Genomic DNA, 9,676 nt, shown 5'->3' with positions numbered 1-9,676 from the left:
GTGTGGGTGGGGGGGAGACTGCAAACAAACTCAAAATGCAGGCAGAGGTTGATGTATGTGTTTGCTTTTATGGAAACAATTTAATCAACACGTCTAGAGCTGTGATGAGGTATCATGACTGTCTCCTTTCGTTGCACATTTAGAAAACTGACTGCTGTATTTGCTGTGCCATTAAAGTGATTACTGCTGCCATTTAGAGTAATGGTCAATTTGGATGTGTAAACATCTAATTTTCATTTTCAATCATTGTGTTTGGTGCAGTCGCCATTTATCATGAGGAATGACATAAGTTTAGATGTTAGGGGGAAATGCTGGAGTCATTGAGAGCTTTAAAAAAAAAATAAAATAAAAACTTGCGGAGGGGAGAAAAGCCTTCCCATATCTTTGGGGCACTCGCAGTTTGAAAACATCTCTTTAAGTGAGAAGCTAAAAAATTGCAACATCACACAGACACAGTTAGAGCAGAGGAAACCTCATTATCTTTATCTCTTTGCAACGCTCTCCTCACCACCTAAGTTTGGAGTCAAAAGTCTGCTTTGCTCTGAAGATGAAACTCTCAAACAAAAATACATATTTCAACTAACCTTTTTTAAAAAACAAGCCTATAGTACTCTGCTAGTGGTTTGTTTAATGTTTTATTTTGTGACTAGGAAATCCAATTTTTTTCCCCGCACCCAGTTGGAAATTCCAATTTTTGGACCAGTTCAACACACGCCTTGCAGCAAGATTGTGATTAAATAGGAAATTATTTTAAAATTTATAGCCAAACTGCAGACAAGGGAATTTTAAGCACCTGGCAGTAAAACTACCAGTCAAATATTTTTCTTTAGGTTTGTTGTGTTTTATATGTTCTTTCATTAAAGTGTTGTGCTTCACGGGTTATTTAGCGTCATGTGGGTGAGAAAAACACCCGCCTGGAAAGGAGGGGAGGGGTGAACTCTAGCGTTTCACTATTTCTCTCTAAAATAAGCTGCAGAAATGCTTTAAAGACTGAAACGGTAAAATGTTCATATTTTAATTAAAGCGGGTTGCAGACATTTCATTAAGACCTCTGGAAAGTCTCAAATTATGAAAAGAGACTCTTTTAAAACATCACAAATGGAAAAATATTTAAGCAATAATTTGACTTTTTTTTAAAAATTCTTTTACTTGAGAAAAATTAAAATCTGAACAGCTGTAAAAGAAAATGTACCTCTGCAGATCAGTAAAACTAAATATGTCAATCTATAGTGTACTAGTGACATGTTCATTAACTGTTTGAGTGTAAAAGTGGATAAAAATGATTAACTTTCAGTCATGCAGTAAAAGCAAGCTGCACGGTGGAGATTTAGTGATTCACTATGAAGTGATGTAAGATGGTGGCACAGCAAAGGAAACTGAGCCGTACATTTTTTTTGCATGCGCAGATGAATGTGTTAAGGGTTTTTAGATGTGTGTGTGTACATTTACAGTGCAATCTTGCCGACATTTCGGGTCTAATGTTTAGGTCTTTGAATCTAAGATGGCTTATAATTTTCTGTCTGAGCTTCAAAGGCTCCCACTTCGGTCCCTTGATCTATCCTCATCTTCCCTTTGATGGGCTTTAAGAGACGGAAACTGCAGCTCTGAAATAACCCACACTGTCTGAGTGTGCTGTTGAAGTTGCACATTTGACTGTTTGGCAAGCTAAAGATTAACGACCTTTTGGCTAAAGATGAGCAGAGAGGGTGTGCTCGTGTGCGACAAAGAAGGGAGCGAGCGAGAGGCTGAGGAATGAGAGTGCTTGTGTGTACACGTATGCTCTGACTCCCGTTAGGAAACCATTAAAGCCTCGACTGCGGTTCTCTCAGTGAGTCATGTTCTTTATCTGCAGAGTTTCATTCAAATGGAAATGAGGTTTACCTCATTTTTCCCTCGTTGCAGATGACAAGGTCAGCGGCAAATGACTCAATTAGCAAAGCCTACCTGACACAGCTGTCCGCATGTATCAAAGTGATGTTAACATTTTTGGCGAGTTAAATAAACTTTTATTTACATTTAGTTAATTGTTTTATTTTGACGAGTTTAGCCTAGTTAAGGGAAAATCTCTAGGTTTATGCAATATTACGTGTATTTCATGTGCAAATAATGACACTGGGTTGAAATGAACACATGCAAATCAACAGGGATCAATATGAACGGCAAATCTCAAAGTGTTAATGATTTTAAAAAATGAAACATTCATCCTTTCTCATCCCACTTTTGCCCTCCCAGTCCAGCCTGGATGCTGAACCCAGACAAAATTAAACCACATTTCCATATGAAACCAAACTTGTGGGGTTTACGTACCTATAAGAATAATATATTTTTTTGTAAAGAAAATACAACAGAGAGGGAGAGAAAGAGGGGGTGCAAAAACATTTGATTGACAAAATTAATAATCATAATCATAACACAGAAATTACACACAGCCATATACAGGCGCATCACACGACCAAGAGTGAGTAACAAACTGAAATAAATAAATGAAAGAAGAAAAAAAAATTCAGCCAATCAGCAAGCGTCGGATGCAGCATTGCGACCAATCCAAACAATCGTAGCACTCCCACGTCAAACACACACGAGACAAAGATGAGACAGGTAAGTTACGAGTAAGGGATGCAGGTGAGAGGTAAAGAGACAGAGTCAGTCCATATTCAAAAACAAAAAAACACGGGGGGAAATAAATAAAAAAAAAAGATAAAGAAACGGGGAGAAAATTCTAACATGAGCAACACAAATAAACTCATAATTACTGTTTAAAACAAAACAAATATATCAAGGTGCATCATTCAAATAAAGCAATTAGATTTGGTGACCATTCTCCTGAAAATCTCATTATGTGTGGTGGGTTGAGAAACAGAGCACCAAAGGATGGAGGGAACAGAGAGACAGAGAGATCCAGAGGGAGAGAGAGAGATACAGGGGAGAGGGAGAGAGAGAGAGAGAGAGCAGTCCTCATTCCCAAAAAAGGAGAGAAACAAAATAAACATGAGACACTACGCCAGGCATTAAAACTGTGTGTCACAAACTAAGACCAGTACACTACAACTACTACTACCACTACTGATACACAAGACAATCCACTACAAGGAAACCAAACCAAAATAAAAAATAATGGCAGCATAATAAGAGACCCAAAAACAGCAAGGTAAACCCCATATCGGTTTAGAGATGCATATGGTAACAAAGAACCGGCTGATTTGGTGAGTGACCAGAAGCCAGTTGCACCAGCTGTTTTTTTTGTTTGTTTGTTTTTGTTTTTTGGATGAATTTCAGAGGGTTGCACCACAAATCCTACTGTTTATGTGCTTTAATTACCCAGACAAGCTGAAGACAGAAGACTGATGTAGCAACTACAAGCTAATTTTAATGCACTTTTTAAAGTGTGATTTATATTTTAGGACCAGGTAAAATATTTTAAATACAGTACACCCAAATAACATCCCAGTGATCATGAACTATAGACGCCACTGTCCTAAAAAGGGTGCTTCTCCCTCTCACCAAAATATGTTCACTGCTGTTTCCAGAAAGAAAAGATGGCGGAAGGAGTGGACTAAAAAGGGGGTGATGTCACAGTGGCAGCATTTATCTTTTCTATTTTGTTTGGGATTAATACTCGGAAAGTGCTCAGACATTTGTTATGCTACACTTGTTATGGAACCGCGCTGCTTGCCAAAACTAGCATTAGCTCGGAGTCTATCTATCCATTAACAATACATTCATTTATCTTGAGGGTCGCATGAGGCTGTAACTTATCTCAGTCGAGACTGAGCAGAACACAGGGTGGAGCATGGTCATGTGGACATGAACAACAACCAGGCATGCTTATATTTAAACCAAGGGCCTCCTTAATTTAACCAAACAACAACTTGGATCTACACTTGGCAAAAAGCAAAACAAAACAAACAAACAAAATAACAACCTTGAAGCACCCTGAAGGAACGATTAGATTTGGATGTAATTTGGTCCACATGCAGACCAGTGATGGGCGTGTAAATGGTTTGATATACAAAGAGCTGGTGTGTCTAGAACGGGCACCAGAGGGCAGAAGTGGTGTCATCGTGAAAGAAGCAAGGGTGTAATCAGGCAGTTTCTGGACTGTCAGTATAAACAGGCAGTGAAGGTCAGGAAACACAGAAGATGCTTTGTAAACACATTAGACACCATTATCTGCACTTGATGGAGTTTGACAGAGGTCACACTGTGGGTTTACACGAGGTCATATTGTGCATTATGCAGTGATGTGGGACAAAAACACCCACATATGTTGTGAAGGTTCTAGTAGCCTAAGACAGACCATGTCAAGGAAGGATCGGTGTATTGTGCACTAAGCATTACAGAACCCCACGACATCTGCACCTGCCATTCGGACACAGGTATTGGACTTCTTACAGCACCCCGTCTTGATGACTGGGATAAAACAAACTACATAGGCTGTATACGCTGCCATTAACAAGAGAACAGTGGTGCTGTACCCAGGAGGCATGGACTGATGAGTGGCAATGTATCATGTTTAGCATGAATCTCAGTTCGGCATTACCATAGATGACAATCATGTGCACATATGGCGGTGATGAGGGGAGAGGACCAATCCTGTCAGTGTTGTGGAGAGACACATGGACGTTACTCCTGGCATCATGAAGTGAGGAGACAAAGTCAGACTTCAGGTCACCTGTAGTACTGATTCAGGGGAACCTGATGGCACAGTGTTGCGTTACTGACATCCTGTGTCCGCATCCACAGGTCTTACCCCTCCTAAGGCAGGACTCTGGTGCAGTCTTTCAAAAAAGACAACATCCGTCCACACACAACGTGTGTGTCTATGGACTGCCTTTGTCATGTCGAGGGCTTCCCGTGGACAGCCGGGTCTGCCTGTTCTTTTCCCATTTGAACATGTGTCGGATCAGTTCAGACAATAACGCTGTCCTGGAGCTGATCTGCTGGATCTTGAGGGCTGGCTTGCTGATGGGGAAGGTGCAATGGCTATTTGACTCCATTTCACACCAAATCAACACTTTTACTCAGGCCAGAGGGGGTGTCACATCCTACTGACATGGGGACAGAAGGTGCCTGCGCTACAAACTGCATTGTCCATTTAATCTGAAATTTGAATCATTATAATACAGTCACATGACATTTCAGCATGTGCAGTTTCATTTCGGTTCCACCACTTTTAGTGCTAAAGCTTGCAAGGAAACAACAAAGGTGCAATACTGACCACTGCACCGCTCTAACGCCACGTGATTATAAACAGCGCAACAAATGGTTTTGTATAAAACAATTTGTATATTTGGAAAACAAATATATGTTTAAGCTTTAGTGATGCAACCCAATTCTGGTAACTGCTAGTCAGCCATATTTAGGGATTCATTTAAAAACTGGTGCAATCTGCCCTGTATTTCTGCACATTCTTTTAGTTTTAACATAAATAATAACAAAAAAAAAAACAATCTAGAAGTACCAACCACAAATTTGTTTGTAAAGATGAGGCACAACAGTTTGCTATTAATTAAATTTCTTAATGTTTTGCTTTAACTATTGTATAACTGTCTGCAACAATGTGTGCAAAGATGCCGGCTGAACATTAAACCTGCATGAAATCCAGCATAAACCCACCTTTTTTTAAAATCACTAGTGCCTTGACTTCTTAAATGCACAATGTGCCCAAAAGCCAAGTATTTCAAAAATTTATGGCGATATTTCATGGCAAAAGGAGGAAGGCTAGGAAAATAAAAAAACAATGAGAGCAGCCCTGCGACTTTGCATTCACTCAAAGAAATTACAGGCAGCAACAGGGAGCAAAGTTTCACATTATTTCTGATGATTTTTGATTAATCTCATGAGTGCTACACATACTGAGTCAAATGGACAATTAATGTGTAATTGTGTAGAAGAAGGTGATTACATTCAGTCATTCCCAGTGAGGTGTTAATGACGTGGCATGTGGAGAAATTATTTCTGCTAAAGGATGAAATGTGCTGTGTCCATCTGTCTATACTGTGTTGTGTGCCGTCAAATGATATAAAACCAATACGCTGCAACTTCACTGTAGATAATGCCCCTTTCAAGGGTGGATGGCAAAGGATCAGTTCAGTGATGGATGTTTGTACACAACTTACCGTTGCCGTAGAAACAGCGAGTGGTTACCGTGGAGACTGACAACAACACACAGAAGTCGTCAGGGAAACAGAAAAAATATAATAAATAAAGGAACAAATAATCCCAGGAACAAAAGAAACCTAAACGTAACCCCCTCTTTGCCCCCATGTGAAGTTAAAAAACCTGACAGCGGCAGTGTGACAGACCGAGAGGAAGAGGAAGAGAAAAAAGAAAACGGGGAGGAGATGCTGGCTGTCGATGCTCGGACCATCAGTCTGAGCGAAAGAAAATGGGATTTGGTGCTCCAGAGAACAGAAGATATGTTAAAAAAATTATGTGGTAACCTTTCCTAGAACCCCCAAAACTATCCTTACTGATAACTTTGAGGGACACTGGACAGCCTCCAAGGAGAACTAGGAAGAGGAGATGCAGTTGTACACCAGCCTCCATCAATACGGAAGAAAGTTCGGTTTTTTTTTTGCTACTTGGGTCTTGTCAAAATGAGGATGCTTCGGTTGGAACGGACTCATTCTTGTGTGGTAAAGTTACGCCACAAAGAGATGAGTGTGTGTTTGAACACTGAGCATGGGGCGCAGTGACTACAATTTCCATTTTTTTAAACAGTCACCACAGAAACAGATACTGAAGGACAGTCGAACAGAAAGTATGCTGAAATAAAACCCAGAAATTAGGTGAAGGTGGGATTATTTCAATGAAAATACGAAAATGGCAAAAAGACAAACTCGACTGGCAAGACGGAAATGAAGGTAAATATGAAAGAATGAGCCAACACACACATAGACAGAGGGCTGAAAAGGACAAAGTTTGAACTCCTTTCCTCCTTTTCGTTCAACCTTTTCAATTTTACACACATTCAAAGCAAACACAGAAGGATAAGCTCACGTTTTGCTGATTAAGGTTTTCAAGGGCAAGTCATGCAGAAACAAAAAGTTACTGTAACAAAGCAGAATTGGCTAAATTCTTAACTGTGAGGACGGTCTTCAACAAAAATAAGACAAAAGTAACAGGTAAGCCTTTAGCTCAATCAATAGAAATGCCAAATTAAAAAAAAACAAAAACAATCGTCTGGGAGCCCAGGTTTAAGTGAGCTGAAAATCAACAGAGTAGTGTCTGTTTTGGTTGGACAGAATATGCAGGATCAGGCATGCAGAACCACTTCTCATCATTTTCACCGCACACACATCCATGCAGTGACGACACTCCTTTATGCACTCATCCCCTCCTTATCACTTTGCATGCAGAGCCGCGGCGCTTATTGCACGCGTGTGTGCACACCCCTTAGGTATTCTGCACTATTGATGTTGAAATATCTGACTAAAACTCTGCGCCGGGGAGGAGCCATCACTTCCCCTAACACTCCAGCAACTTAGATAAACCACAAACGCATCATCTTGGAGCAGGAGATGGCGGGTGTGGTGTTTGTGGAGGTCTACCGGGTCTTTGTCTTCTGTGCCCACGCCATTTAGCCGAATTCATAAGAAGACCGGTAAAGCTACCAGGTAGATAAACAAAAATAACAATAATAAAAACTTGGAAAATCTTCTGATCGGTTAAGGGTTTTGGTGCTTGGAATCTTTCATTATTCTGATAACCATGGCCTTCACATTATCACTTGTCGATAAACAGACAAACTGATCAGAGTCGTTCTCAGACATCAAACATCTGCAAGAGGAACAGCTGGAACAAGTTGCACTGCATTACTTTAAATTGCAGAGGCAAACACCAGGACTAGGGGTTGGCTGGGGACCAACTGATCCAACTCAAAGTGAGCTTTTCGTAATTTCTTTAAGGTTTTGAAGATAAAGTAACCACCACCCTTAAGTGAACTGTCTACAGAGGTATACCTGCTGCTCATTTAACAGCCCAGTAACATATAAACTAACATTTCCCTTTACAGTGTCTGCTCCCACTGAAACAGGCAACACGTTTAGGTCTAGCTTTCTGTGCGTCTTTAGATTTGCAACTAGAGGATCAACGGAAAGATTTAATTGTCTATTGCTATGATTATCAATCCGTAACTTGTGAAACCATCAAAGAAAATAAACGATTTATCAATCTAACGAGTCAGATTTTCCTACCCAAATATTATGTTGAACATTGGTGCAATTTCTTTAAAACTGCAGTCTTGCACAAAAAAGGGCTTACCTTTTGGTCCAGGTTTACTTTAATGTCTAATAAAGGAGATAGACTGTAACTCTTTTGTCAAATGGTCTTTATTTGGAGTAATACCTGCGTCCAAAGCCATTTTAGTAAAAATAGAATTAAGTAAACAGGAAAATCTTCAGTTTGGCCAGAAACTAGAAAAATAAAAAATTGCAACATCAGGTCAAAGTTGTACAAAATTTAGAAAAATGAAACCAGCCTAGAAAACCTGCAATCGATGCATCTCTAACAGGGATAATAGCACTCTCTTTGGGTAACAAATAAATACATGACTATAAATATTTATATATAATCTTTCTATTTTGACAGAAGAAAAAAAATGTCAACAAAAAGTAAAGTGTTATTGTCTACAGCAGACAGATGTTCTGGTATGATTGATGAGTAAGGAATGTTTCATATCAGGCATACACACAGTAACAGAGACAGCCGTGGATGACGGGTGAAGATGCATGAACTATATTTGTGAGTGCATAATAAGACACTGTCACGCTTATATAGAGGCCTGTAGGACTCTATATATAGAGTAAATAATGGTGAGATGGGATGACAGAAGCAGGTAGGAGACAAAGTGAACTGTAGTTGGGCCACTTACATGGAAACATTGGAAGTGTACAGGAAACTGACTTCTTCATAGCGCAGAGTTTTATCCCAGACAAAGAAAAGTACAGTGTAACTTTAGGCACAACAATTCTCCATCTAGTCTGTTGTTTATAGAAGCTATGACACATGCACACTATGAGCAGCTACTTAGTACAGAAACAGCAACTAGGCAGCTTCCACTGTCATGCACCAAAACAAAACAAACACAAAATATTCAGTACTCCATTTAGCTACAACATTATATTATAAAGGGATTCAGTTTTCTTCTAAAGAATTAAGTTATGAAGCCTTTTTCAGGACTGTGAGGCGCTCGGGACCTACTGGTTTCATGCTAACTACAAAGGGATGTGCCATCACCAAAAAGAATCCAACAAAACAATCATAAAAATCATGCCAAAAAAAGAGACAATCTGTTTGTACTTCAGCCTCCGTTAGGCAGCAAATATCCAAAATAAAATATAAACCATGCACACTAAGGATTCATTAGCTAAACCCATGCTAGTGGATAGTAATAAACTGCAGAGTCGCACTCAGCAATGATTAAATATTCATATGAAGAGTGGGCCTGTATTTCAGAGCTTCTGAATTGTAACAAACGAGACACACTTCAACAAACTCTGAAATCTGAAGACGGGGTAAAGTAACATCTGCAAGACGAGGAGAGCATGGCTCCGAATAGTAAACGTCCAGCCTTCTTTCCTTGGTTGAAAGAATGTATAAACATAAAGTTCGTCTCCGCGCCAGCCTTTTGTCTCCTCAAGCTCATGCACCATAAATAGACAGAAAGAGAGAG

The 9,676-nt window shown here is 39.7% G+C and overlaps 1 protein-coding gene across 6 annotated transcripts in view; it reads right to left on the bottom strand.

The window, feature by feature from the left end:
- The window catches only part of LOC108236147 (RNA binding protein fox-1 homolog 2), a 55,654-nt gene that overhangs the window by 11,874 nt on the left and 34,104 nt on the right, over window positions 1-9,676 (bottom strand). The window lies entirely within an intron of this gene.

The sequence above is a fragment of the Kryptolebias marmoratus genome, linkage group LG12 (genome assembly GCF_001649575.2).
Source record: "Kryptolebias marmoratus isolate JLee-2015 linkage group LG12, ASM164957v2, whole genome shotgun sequence".
NCBI classification, from domain to species: Eukaryota; Metazoa; Chordata; class Actinopteri; order Cyprinodontiformes; family Rivulidae; genus Kryptolebias; species Kryptolebias marmoratus.
Note: the sequence above shows the minus strand (reverse complement) of the source record. Positions and strands in the feature narration are given on the sequence as shown.